The sequence below is a fragment of the Hyperolius riggenbachi genome, chromosome 12 (genome assembly GCF_040937935.1).
Source record: "Hyperolius riggenbachi isolate aHypRig1 chromosome 12, aHypRig1.pri, whole genome shotgun sequence".
Classification (NCBI taxonomy): Eukaryota; Metazoa; Chordata; class Amphibia; order Anura; family Hyperoliidae; genus Hyperolius; species Hyperolius riggenbachi.
The window spans coordinates 100,345,237-100,357,790 of NC_090657.1; the positions used below are offsets into that span (position 1 = coordinate 100,345,237).

The window sequence follows — 12,554 nt, forward strand, 5'->3', positions numbered from 1 at the left end:
TTTTGTGGCCTCTCGGATGAGTTTTCTCTGCGCTCTTGGGCTAATTTTTTTCGTCCGGCCACTCCTGGGAAGGTTCATCACTGTTCCATGTTTTTGCCATTTGTGGATAATGGCTCTCACTGTGGTTCGCTGGAGACCCAAAGCTTTAGAAATGGCTTTATAACCTTTACCAGGCTGATAGATCTCAATTACTTTTGTTCTCATTTGTTCCTGAATTTCTTTGGATCTTGGCATGATGTCTAGCTTTTGAGGTGCTTTTGGTCTACTTCTCTGTGTCAGATAGCTCCTATTTATGTGATTTCTTGATTGAAACAGGTGTGGCAGTAATCAAGCCTGGCGGTGACTACAGAAATTGAACTCAGGTGTGATAAACCACAGTTAAGTTATTTTTTAACAAGGGGGGGCAATCACTTTTTCACACAGGGCCATGTAGGTTTTGAGGTTTTTTTCTCACTAAATAATGAAAACCATTATTTAAAACTGCATTTTGTGTACAATTATGTTATATTTGACTAATAGTTAACGGTTTTTAATGAGCAGAAACATTTAAGTGTGATAAACATGCAAAAGAATAAGAAATCAGGAAGGGGGCAAATAGTTTTTCACATCACTGTATCACTTAGATAAGTAATGAAAAAGTTATTGCTGTATCAATAGCAACACAGTTGAAAATTGCCAGGAACCTGAACTGGTTAAAATACTTATAACTGTCTCGCGATGATTTTATACAGATACAGATTTTATACAGATTGTTTTATTCTTTGGGAAAGCAGAGAAACATTTTGGACTATCCCCATTGTAGACTTAATGTGTCACAGTATGAGACAGAATTGCATAGCATAGTATCATAATTCTGAGGTCTGTAGACCATTGTCAACTAACACCTCACACACACATAGGAGGACTGTTGCTCGCAAGTGATCAGACCTTGATCCCTCGGTTGACATTCCGGGAATGGGGCTGTACAGGGGCAAACATATTCTAATGCTATGCAGGGGAGAGCAGGACCGACGGAGCAGTGCACAACAGGATGTATAAAAGAAAAATGCCCTCTGGGAACTAGAGATGGCCCGAAGGGAGAGAGGTTGCTGCACAGATTAGTGAAAGCTTAGTTAGGCTCTTGTTAGGCTTGTTAGCTTGCTCCTTGCTGATACTGATTGCTAGAAAGCACCCCACAACAGCTCTTTTGAGAGCTAATGTTGCTCTTGTGATCTGTTTCTTTTTTGTGTGTGTGTGTGTGTGTGGCCCACTGACACTTACATATACAGCCCTGTCTGTCGCAGCTGGCCCCTGCTAATTCCTACTGTGCCACTGCCAGGCCCAGCACATTCAGTGCCTACCTTTTCACTGCACGTGTGTGACAGGTGCACATTTGTAATACCAGTCCATGCATACCTGTTCAGTGCACCTACGTGACAGCACACAGTGTTATTATATACCAATCACTGCATACCTGTTCACGGTACCTGTGTGTGTGTGTGACAGCTGCACATTTGTAATACCAGTCACTGCATACCTGTTCAGTGCACCTGCGTGACAGCACGCAGTGTTATATTATATACCAGTCACTGCATAACTGTTCACAGTACCTGTGTGTGTGACAGCTGCATATTTGTAATACCAGTCACTGCATACCTGTTCACTGCACCTGTGTGACCACACTCAGTGTTATATTATATACCAGTCACTGCATACCTGTTCACAGTACCTGTGTGTGTGACAGCTGCACATTTGTAATACCAGTCACTGCATACCTGTTCACTGCACCTATGTGACCGCACACTGTTTTATTTACCAGTTCGTGCATACCTGTTAACTGCACCTGTGTGACAGCTGCACATAGTATTGTAATACCAGTCACTGCATACCTTTCACTGCACCTGTGTGACTGCACATTGTATTAGTCAAATCAGTGCATACCTTTCACTTCATCCCCCCCGATATGGACAAAACAGGCAGAGGCAAAGGCAGACCCAGAGGCAGGCCACCCGACAGGTTTGTTCGAGGTCGTGCTGATGTGATTTCGTGTGGCCCTAGACCAAAGTACAGTCCTCAGAAGAAGGCACGTGCCATGAACTCCAAGAGTGACAGGACGTAGTTGACTATTTAACACAGAACACCATTTTCCGCAGCCACCAGCGGTACTACAAGCACCACATCCACTACATTTGACACTTTGCAGGAGTTATTTGGTGGGGAATTAACTGACTCACAGCCATTATTGTTACAACAAGATGAAAGCACTAAGCAAGTTACACCACCTCATATGTCTGATGTAGGTGGCACTATGGACATAAGGTGTGAGGAGGAGGATGATGAAGTACCTTCTGTTGGTGCAGTTTTGGAGGTGTCTGATACAAGCGTAGCTGGGGAGGATGGTTATGATGATGATTATGATGATATGGATGTCACGTGGGTTCCCAATAGAGGAGATGAACAGGGGACAGTTCGGAGGGGGAGTCAGAGAGGAGTAGGAGGAGACGAGTTGCTGAAAGAAGCAGGGGGAGCTCGTCGTCAGAAACGGCTGGTGGCAGTGTCTGGTGCCATGTATCGCCACCTATGGACAGCCAGCCAACATGCCCTTCAACGTCAGCTGCTGACGCCACCATAGTGCCATCACCCCAGGGCTCAGTGGTGTGAAAATTTTTGTGTCTGCCTCAGATGAGAGCAATGCCATCTGTACTCTCTGCCACCAAAAATTGAGTTGTTGAAAGGCCAACACCCGCGTCGGGACAACTGCCTTACGAAGGCACATGACGAGAAAGCACAAACTGCAATGGGAAGACCACCTGAGGAAAAGCAGCACACAAAAGCAAAGCCACCCTCCTTCTCCTCTTCCTCCTTCAGGTGCATTATCTTCAGCCACTTTCTCCCTTGCACCTTCACAGCCACCTTCCTCCACTCCGCCTCTCACCTTGAGCGGTGACTGCTCCTCTGCCCACCGCAGCCAGGTGTACGTGAGGGAAATCTTTGAGCAGAAGAAGCCATTGTGTGCCAGTCACCCCCTTGCCCGGCGTCTGACAGCTGGCTTGGCGGAACTGTTAGCTCGCCAGCTGTTACCATACCAGCTGGTGGACTCTGAGGCCTTCCGAAAATTTGTGGCCATTGGGACATGGCAGTGGAAGGTACCAGGCCGCAATTATTTCTCAAAAAATGTGATACACAAACTGTACCATGAAATTGAAAGGCAAGTGGTGTCTTCTCTGGCACACAGTGTTGGATCAAGGGTCCTTCTGACCACGGATGCCTGGTCTGAAAAGCACGGTCAGGGCAGGTACATTACTTACACAGCCTATTGGGTCAACCTGGTGACCTCTGGCAAGCAGGGAGTACGTGGCTGTGCAGCAAACCTAGTTGTGACACCTCCACGGCTTGCAGGCAGGCCTGCTGCCACCTCCTCTCCTTCTCCTCCTACTCCTCCTGCTACATCCTCTTTGCTGTCGTTGTCCTCCTCCTCGGCTGAGTGGCAGTGCTACTTTACTGGTGCTGCGATCTCCTCTCCAGCTCCACAGCCCCAGCTCTCCAGGGCCTATGCTGCAAGCCAGGTATGATGGTGTCACGCCATCTTAGACATGTCTTGCCTCAAAGCGGAGAGTCACACTGGAGCAGCTCTCCTGGCTGCTCTTAACAAACAGGTGGCTGACCTCACACCAACTGGAGATCGGCAACGTGGTGTGTGACAATGGCAGCAATCTAATTTCGGCTTTGAATTTTGGGAAAGTTGAAACATGTACCCTGCATGGCACATGTGCTGAATCTAATCATTTAGAAGATTTGTGTGTAAGTACCCAGGCTTACAGGACGTCCTGAAGCAGTCCAGGAAGGTGTGTGGGCATTTCTGGTGGTATTACACGGCCATGGCACGCTTGGCCGATATTCAGCGGAGAAACAACTTGCTGGTGAGATGCTTGATTTGCAATAGCCCGACTCGCTGGAATTCAACGCTCCTGATGTTTAACCGCCTGCTACAACAGGAGAAAGCCGTCAACCAGTATCTGTACAACTACAGTAAAAGGACATGCTCTGGGGAGATGGGGTTGTTCTGGCTGAAGTACTGGACACTCATGCGAAATGCCTGCGGGCTCATGCGGCTGTTTGAGGAGGTGACAAACATGGTGAGTTGCAGTGAAGGCGCCATCAGCGACTTGATCCCATATGCTTTCTTCCTGGAGCGGGCCATGCGTGGAGTGGTGGATCAAGCTGTGGAGGTGTGTGAACAGGAACAGGAGGAAGAGTTGTGGGATCAATTACCAGCAGAACCAGATGTTTCCTCAACACCTGCAGCAGCACAGAGGAGGGAGGAGGAGGAGGAAGAGTTGTGTAGGGAAGAGGAGTCAGATGAAGGTGTTTTTTTTTTTGAGGAGGAGGCGGAAGAACAACCGCAGCAGGCATCGCAGGGGGCTAGTGCTGCTCAACTTTCCTGTGGTATTGTTTGTGGCTGGGGGGAGGAGGAGAACTTACCTGACATCACTGAGGAAGAGCAAGAGGAGATGGATAGTACATCTGCATCCAACTTTGTGCAGATGGTGTCTTTCATGCTGTCCAGCCTGTTGAGGGACCCCCGTATAAAAAACTCAAGGGGAATGATCTGTACTAGGTGGCAACGCTACTAGACTTTCGGTATAAGCACAAAGTGGCGGAGATGTTACCAACTCCCCAGAAGGCAGAAAGGATGCAACAAGCTGGCAAGTATCCTTTACAGTGTGTTTAAGGGTGATGTCACAGTACAACGGAATAAAGGTGCCACTGCCAGTAATCCTCCTCCTCCCATGTCCACGCAGGCAAGGACAGGACGCTCCAGCGATCTCACGGTGATGTCGGACATGCGGACATTCTTTAGTCCAACGCCTTAGCCCTTCCGAATCCACCCTCCACCAATGCCATGACCGGCAGGTAGCCGACTACCTGGCCTTAACTGCGGATGTAGACGACAGTGATGAACCCCTGGACTACTGGGTGCGCAGGCTTGACCTGTGGCCTGAACTGTCACAATTTGCCATCCAACATCTGTCTTGCCCTGCCTCAAGTGTCTTGTCAGAAAGGACCTTCAGTGCAGCTGGAGGCATTGTCACTGAGAAGAGAAGTCACCTAGGTCAAAAAAGTGTTCAGTACCTCACCTTTATCAAAATGAATGAGGCATGGATCCCGGAGGGCTACTGCCCGTCCGAAGACTAATGGTGTGTACACACTTGAAAGATAAATGAAAGATCTTAGACCAATTTTACCACCTTCCATGTAGTATGAGAGCCATACTCTACACAGTCTATTCTATGGAGCTGAACTCCCCATCAGATAAAAACTCTTTGCAAGATGCTGTACACAAAGATGCTGTACACATTCAAAAGATAAGTATCTGCAAAAGATTTGTTCCTGCAAAAGATCCGTTCCTGCAAAATGCATTCATAGTCTATGATATCTGCATATCCTCATACACACCTTGTTTAACAGACTTCATCTGCATATCTGACAATCATCTGAAGATCTAGAAATCCATCCTGGTGGATATGATCTGCAGATGAATGTCTGTTAAACAAGGTGTGTATGAGGATCTGCAGATATCATAGACTATGAATGCATTTTGCAGGAACAGATCTTTTGCAGATACTGATCTTTTGAATGTGTACAGCATCTTTGTGTACAGCATCTTGCAAAGAGTTTTTTATCTGATGGGGAGTTCAGCTCCATAGAATAGACTGTATAGAGTATGACTCATACACACATCAGACCATAGTCTTTTGAAAATGAAAGATCACTGACCAATTTTACCCCCTTCCATGTAGTATGAGAGCCATACCTACATAGTCTATTCTATGGAGCTGAACTCCCCATCAGACAGAAAAATGCTGTAGACATTCAAAATCTCAGTATCTGCAAAAGATCTGTTCCTGCAAAATGCATTCATAGCCTATGATATCTGCAGATCATCATACACACCTTGTTTAACAGACATTCATCTGCAGATCAGATCCACCAGGATGGATTTTAAGATCTGCAGATGATTGTCTGATCTGCAGATGAATGTCAGTTAAACAAGGTGTGTATGATGATCTGCAGATCTCATAGACTATGAATGCAATTTGCAGGAACGGATCTTTGGCAAGAACAGATCTTTTGCAGATACTGATCTTTTGTGTCTGTACAGCATCTATGTGTGCAGCATCTTGCAAAGATTTCTTTCCGATGGGGAGTTCAGCTCCATAGAAAAGACTGTGAAGGTATTGCTCTCATACTACATGGAAGGTGGTAAAATTGGTCTAAGATCTTTCATTTATCTTTCAAGTGTGTACACACTATAAGTCGGTCCCCAGTCCCCACACAGCATCTCTGCCTGCAGGCTGCTTGACTGCCTTCTCCGCCACCACCAACAGGGTCCAGGACTCCACGCGGATTCCCGAATTTTTAAGGCCAAAACCAATAACATTTTTTTCTGGTGTGTGTACATGCCTGCCTAATTTTTCTGGCTGCACTGCAGCAACAAAACAAAAGGCATTTACATGTGTCAATTCTCCTTCATGATCGTTACCTTGCCGCGGTGAAGGGGCTTGCGTATCACAATGAAACAATGACCGCCGGCTATATGAGTGTCTCGGGGGGCTTACCCAGGATAATAAGGTCGTTGCTTCATTGTGGACAGACCAAATTCGATCTGCTGGACAGTCACTGTTGTTCTATCATTGAGTTACCTTAGCCCGGCGACCATTTGGGCTTGAAAACCACCATCGCCTGCACTCTCGCCATGGTGCGCACCAGTCCAGCACGGCCATCACTACACAAACAGCTGTTTGCGGTGCGTTACACAGTGAGTTTGGTCTGTCAGTGTGAAGCAGTACGCTAATTACACTACCTGATTGATGTATACACATGCAAGATATTTTAAAGCACTTTAGCCTTCCAATTTATCATGTAATGTGATTTCTGCCCTTAAAACGCTGCTGTGCGTCAAATCCTGATTTTTTTCCCCGGGACTTTTGGCGTCTATCCTACTCCGCCATGCCCCCCTCCAGGTGTTAGACCCCTTGAAACATCTTTTCCATCACTTTTGTGGCCAGCATAAATGTTTGTAGTTTTCAAAGTTCGCCTCCCTATTGAAGTCTATTGCAGTTCGCGAAGTTTGCGCAAACCCAAGCTTTTGCAGAAGTTCACGTTTGAGGTTCGCGAACCTAAAATCGGAGGTTTGAGCCATCTCTACTGGGAACGCTTAGCTGGGTCAGTTCGCCAGTTGAATTGATTGCCTTTGCATCAAATTGAATTGGGGGCTGCTGTACCAATGCTAGTGAACCATCCTGCATGTGTATAAAGCTTAAAGTGAACCTCCAGACTAAAAATCTACTCTGCAGCACTGAAAAGCCTTGGTGTTTCTTTAACAGTTTCACAGCATCGGAACTTTTTTTTTCTTACCCAAGCCTCAATTTTAGCTGCACAGTAGAAAACTGCCCGGGCATTTTTTCCCCTGATGTTGTGCAAAGCATGATGGGATTTCTGATGATGTTGTTCTCGTTCTGCTGTTTTGGTGCAATTTTTTTTATTTTTTTTTTTATTTTCATGCGTGATGCAACTGACCAATGTGAATCCAGCCTTAGGATTTGTTATGAGTGTGAACGGCAATGGAGCCTGCATGCAGCAAGTTAGAATAACGCATTCAGTTCCACTGCAGTACTGTGAACAGGCCCATAGTATTACATGAGCAGTAAGTTGACCTAGTAGTAGAACTAATCTGCAATGCAACTGAGCACAGCGAACTAGCCCTTAAAGTTTAAAATTGGCTTCTGAGTATAGCCACTACTGCATCATCTGCCTGTTACAACAGATTAGGTGTGAATCAAGAAATAAAGCTCTTTTGTGGGAGCTCTTATGATGCAACACTCACAGTGGGAACATGCTAAGCAGTGCGTGAAAGGTAGTATTTTTGCATTAAAAACACACATAGGCCTGGTGCACACCAAAAAACGCTAGCAGATCCGCAAAATGCTAGCAGATTTTGAAACGCTTTTTATTATTTTTCTGTAGCGTTTCAGCTAGCATTTTGCGGTTTTGTGAAGCGTTTTTGGTGTAGTAGATTTCAGATATTGTTACAGTAAAGCTGTTACTGAACAGCTTCTGGCAAACCGCTCTGATCTGCCGTTTTTCAGAGCGGTTTGCGTTTTTCCTATACTTAACATTGAGGCAGAAACGCATCCACAATCCAAAAAATGCCTCACCCCGGGAGTATGCGTTTCTGCAAAACGCCTCCCGCTGTGGTGTGAACCACCCCATTGAGATACATTACTCTAGCGGATCCGCACCCACAAGCGGCTGCAGAAACGCTGAAAAAGCCGCTCGGTGTGCACCAGCCCTACAACAATACCTCTGCATCACCACTGACATTCATTATGTGCATTTTAGATGCATTTTGGAAGTCCTGCCTTTTTAAAAACGTTCATTGCAGAACGCAAACATATTCATTTTTTCATCCAGCCCATTGACTTGCATTATGTGTGTTAATGCTAGTGTTTTACGCAACGCTAGCGTTTCTGCTTAGTGTGTTCCTACCCAAAAATTTCCAGAGAATTTATCAGATGATCTTTGCATGATCTGGAATATTTCATGATAGCCGCAACTGTTGGCAGTTTCAGATGTAAGCAGATACTTTGTTCATGTGCTCTAGGGAAGAATACTGGGCAAAAGAAATCGACATTCCGCGATGCGTCACGATTGTTCACTGTGATTTGCCTATTGATGGTCTAATTTCAGGGGATGCTCAGGGGTAATATACAGGAGAAACTCGAAAAATAAGAATATTGTGCAAAAGTTCATTTATTTTAGTAATTCAACTTAAAGTGGAACTGTCATCCATACTACACTCACATACAGGATTATTAGGAACACCATACTAATACGGTGTTTGACCCCCTTTCGCCTTCAGAACTGCCTTAATTCTATGTGGCATTGATTCAACAAGGTGCTGAAAGCATTCATTTAAAATGTTAGCCCATATTGATAGGATAGCAGCTTGCAGTTGATGGAAATTTGTGGGATGCACATCTAGGGCACAAAGCTCCCGTTCCATCACATCCCAAAGATGCTCTATTGGGTTGAGATCTGGTGACTTTGGGGGCCATTTTAGTACAGTGAACTCATTGTGATGTTCAAAAAACCAATTTGAAATGATTCGAGCTTCGTGACATGGTGGGTACATGGTGGTCATGAAGGGATGGACATGGACATAAACAATGCTAAGGTAGCCTGTGGCATTTAAACAATGCCCAATTGGCACTAACGGGCCTAAAGTGTGCCAAGAAAACATCCCCCACACCATTACACCACCACTACCACCATTACACCACCACCACCAATAAGGCATGATGGATCCATGTTCTCATTCTGTTTAGGCCAAATTCTGACTCTATCGAGACTTATCAGACCAGGCAACATTTTTCCAGTCTTTAACTATCCAAATTTGGTGAGCTCGTGCAAATTGCATATAGTGAGGAGAGAAAGCAAGGACTGAGTGGCACTCCCTGTGGATGAGCTATGCGTATGTGAAACTTTGAAAGCAAAAAAACCCTCACCGCATCATCTAGGTTACCTCTTGTCCTGTTGCTTGGACGTGTGCTCTGCGGAAGCAGCAGAAGAGCAAACAACTGTACAGAGATATCACTGGAAGAAGAAAGAGGAAATCCGGGCACCTTCCGTCCAACTGTCATTTATTGCAAGCCAAAACAGACATCCATTAGGTTACCACAACCATAAGTACCTCGTGTAAGTGGTCTTGTGGGGTGATGATCGGTGGAGGTGCGGGAGCCAGGGCACTAAGTAGGTCCGGCGACGGCCGTTTCGCGTCTATGCAGACGCTTGGTCACGCCACGTACCACTGTAAAGGGCGCACTGCAGACATCCGGTTATACCACGGGGGAAAGCCCCGCCTCTTCCGGGTGCCGCAGGCGTCCGTGTGATTGGAGAAGGAGGGCGTAGGAGGCGGGTGGGTGTGTGTCCCAGGCTAAGACTACGGATCCCATGATGCCGTGCGGATGAAATCCGCCGACGGAACGATATATGCAGCCGTCATGCGCACTGGGACTGAAGTCCTCAGTGCTCGCGTTGACAAAGGCGATGACACGCCTATCGGGTTAGTAAATTCCGTATCTAGGCGTCTGGTAACCATGGCAACTCGTGTCATGGTAATTGATACCAAGCAGCGTGTAGGAGAGATGTAAATTGTCATCTCTCCTGTCCGTTCAATGGGTCCGACGTACACACATTGTGGGGCATAAATCCAGCCCACACCAAGTGTAGCCCGTGGGCAATCCCACCCCTCCCAACGTCCTCCCTAGTGTTTAAGTGACAGAGTGACAATTAAAACTAGCAAGTTTGGGAGATAGAACTTTCCGGTTACATGGACATATATATTACCACAACCATTAAACATCAAGAGAACAAATAAGTACATTGACTTCAGGTAAGACACATAGAAATAATTTGATGGCTACAGACTCTCCAGGCATCCCCACCTAGAACACCACCATAAAGTACAGACAGATAACAGATCAGATGTTATATAAACCCCAGAAACTACATATACCCATAAACATTCCAACCCTCAGGAATCAGGGGTCCAGCATACAGGCTAACTCAATTCTATCATTCAGGCCCCCTGGGCCCAACGCCCCAGTCTGTAATATGATACGTGTTTCCCTTCTAAGGAGTAATTTGTCCCTGTCTCCCCCTCTAGCAGGGGCTTCCACCTTTTCTAACACCGCAAATGTTAAACCTCGACTAGACTTTCCATGTTCGTCGCGCATGTGCGTCACCAACCTGGTACAGCTCTTCCCTGCTTTGATGGTGCTAACATGTTCCCCTATCCGGGTTTTGATAGCTCTTGTAGTCTGCCCGATGTAGAATTTCTCACAAGGACAAAGTAACACATAAACAACATAGTCTGACTGACATGTAAAGAAACCTCGCATTTTGAACTCTACACCTCCTATTTGGAGGCACCTAGAAGTAATCATTTTGGAACAATATTTACAGTGCCCGCATTTGTAATTCCCTATTGGGACACGTCGATCTAGCCATGTTGTAATTCTAGGTGTTACAAACTCACTTCTGGTCAGCATATTAGCGAGGGTAGGTGCTCTCCTGAAAGCTACCCGTGGGGGTCCCCCCACTTTCTGGGATAACTCAGGATCCTGCTGGATTATCTCCCAATGTTTGTAAATACATTCCCTAACTTTCATGGCCATGGGGGTGTAGTCAAATGTAAATACCATCCTGTCTTTAGCATTTCTCCTCTTTTCCTCATTCCTCCCTACCAGGAGTTAGCCCCTCTCTTTTTGTTGGGCTTTACATCTAGCCTTCATCAATAACTGCATGTCATATCCTCTTTCTCTGAACCTGTTTGTAAGGTCATTGGCTTGCTCGTCAAAGGTCTTCTGCGAACAATTATTCCTCCTCAGGCGTAAATACTGGCCATACGGAATCGCCTCCACCACATGTCTGGGGTGGAAGCTTTTAGCATGGAGGACAGAATTGGTCGCAGTTGGCTTCCGATATCCCTCACTGATCAATCTATTATTCTCCACCTTGAGTCTAAGGTCCAGAAAAACCACCTCTTCACTGACCATTTCCGAAGTGAATTGCATATTAATGGTATTAATGTTCAGATAATTTAAGAACTCGAAAAACTGGGCATCAGAGCCAGACCACACCACCAGGACGTCGTCCACGTACCTGGACCATCGTCTGATGTGCCCCCGGAACGGGTTCATGTCCGAGTGCACCGCAGACTCCTCCCACGCCCCCAAGAAGAGGTTCGCAAAGGAGCACGCCACTGGGGTCCCCATCGCCGTCCCCGAGACCTGCCGGTACCAACAACCGTCAAACATAAATGCATTATGTTCCAGTATAAATTGGAGGCACTGACAAACATAGTCAATATAATCATCATCTTTATTCGTACGTCGTAAATACCGTTTGTTTTCAATCATTTTTATTAAGGTTTTAAATTTTAACAGAGCATGTAAAACAGTGACATTTTCGTAACAAATAGTATGTACATAAGTGAATAGACACTCATGTGTAAGAGAGGAAAGCTGTTGACAAGGCATTACGATAAAGTTATAAGTTTACAATAACAGTTATTAAAACAGAGTAAAGCAGCCAAGAAACATGAAAACATTAATTGCAGTGGAAACAAACGTTACATGTTAGTGATCTCATAAGGAATAACCAACATTTGTCCCCTCGTCCAGGTAGTGAAGGTATGGTAATAAGCATTTTGTGTGCGGTGCATGGGGAGTCAGGAGCCACCCATTCATGAAACCTGAAAGGCCGGGTGGGGTCCGACTTCCTAAGACTAAAGATTTGTAAGCTCAGTTGGCCTAGTCACCTGCGTGACTAAGAACTATCTATTTAGTACATGTGTTGGGGGGGGGGGGGGGGGTATATTGTGGGAGGGTCGTAGCTTTACTTGGCTGTTTATAGAAAAAAGGGAATTAGGTCAATTAAGACTATTAGTCATATAGTGGATGGAGGAGTATTCATAAAGTGAAAGTACATAAAAGGTGGGAGAGGAAAGT

General features: G+C 45.8%; 1 protein-coding gene across 15 annotated transcripts in view; it reads left to right on the top strand.

Moving 5' to 3' along the window:
- The window catches only part of THRA (thyroid hormone receptor alpha), a 1,122,562-nt gene that overhangs the window by 485,732 nt on the left and 624,276 nt on the right, over window positions 1-12,554 (top strand). The gene's annotated exons all lie outside the window — the stretch shown is intronic.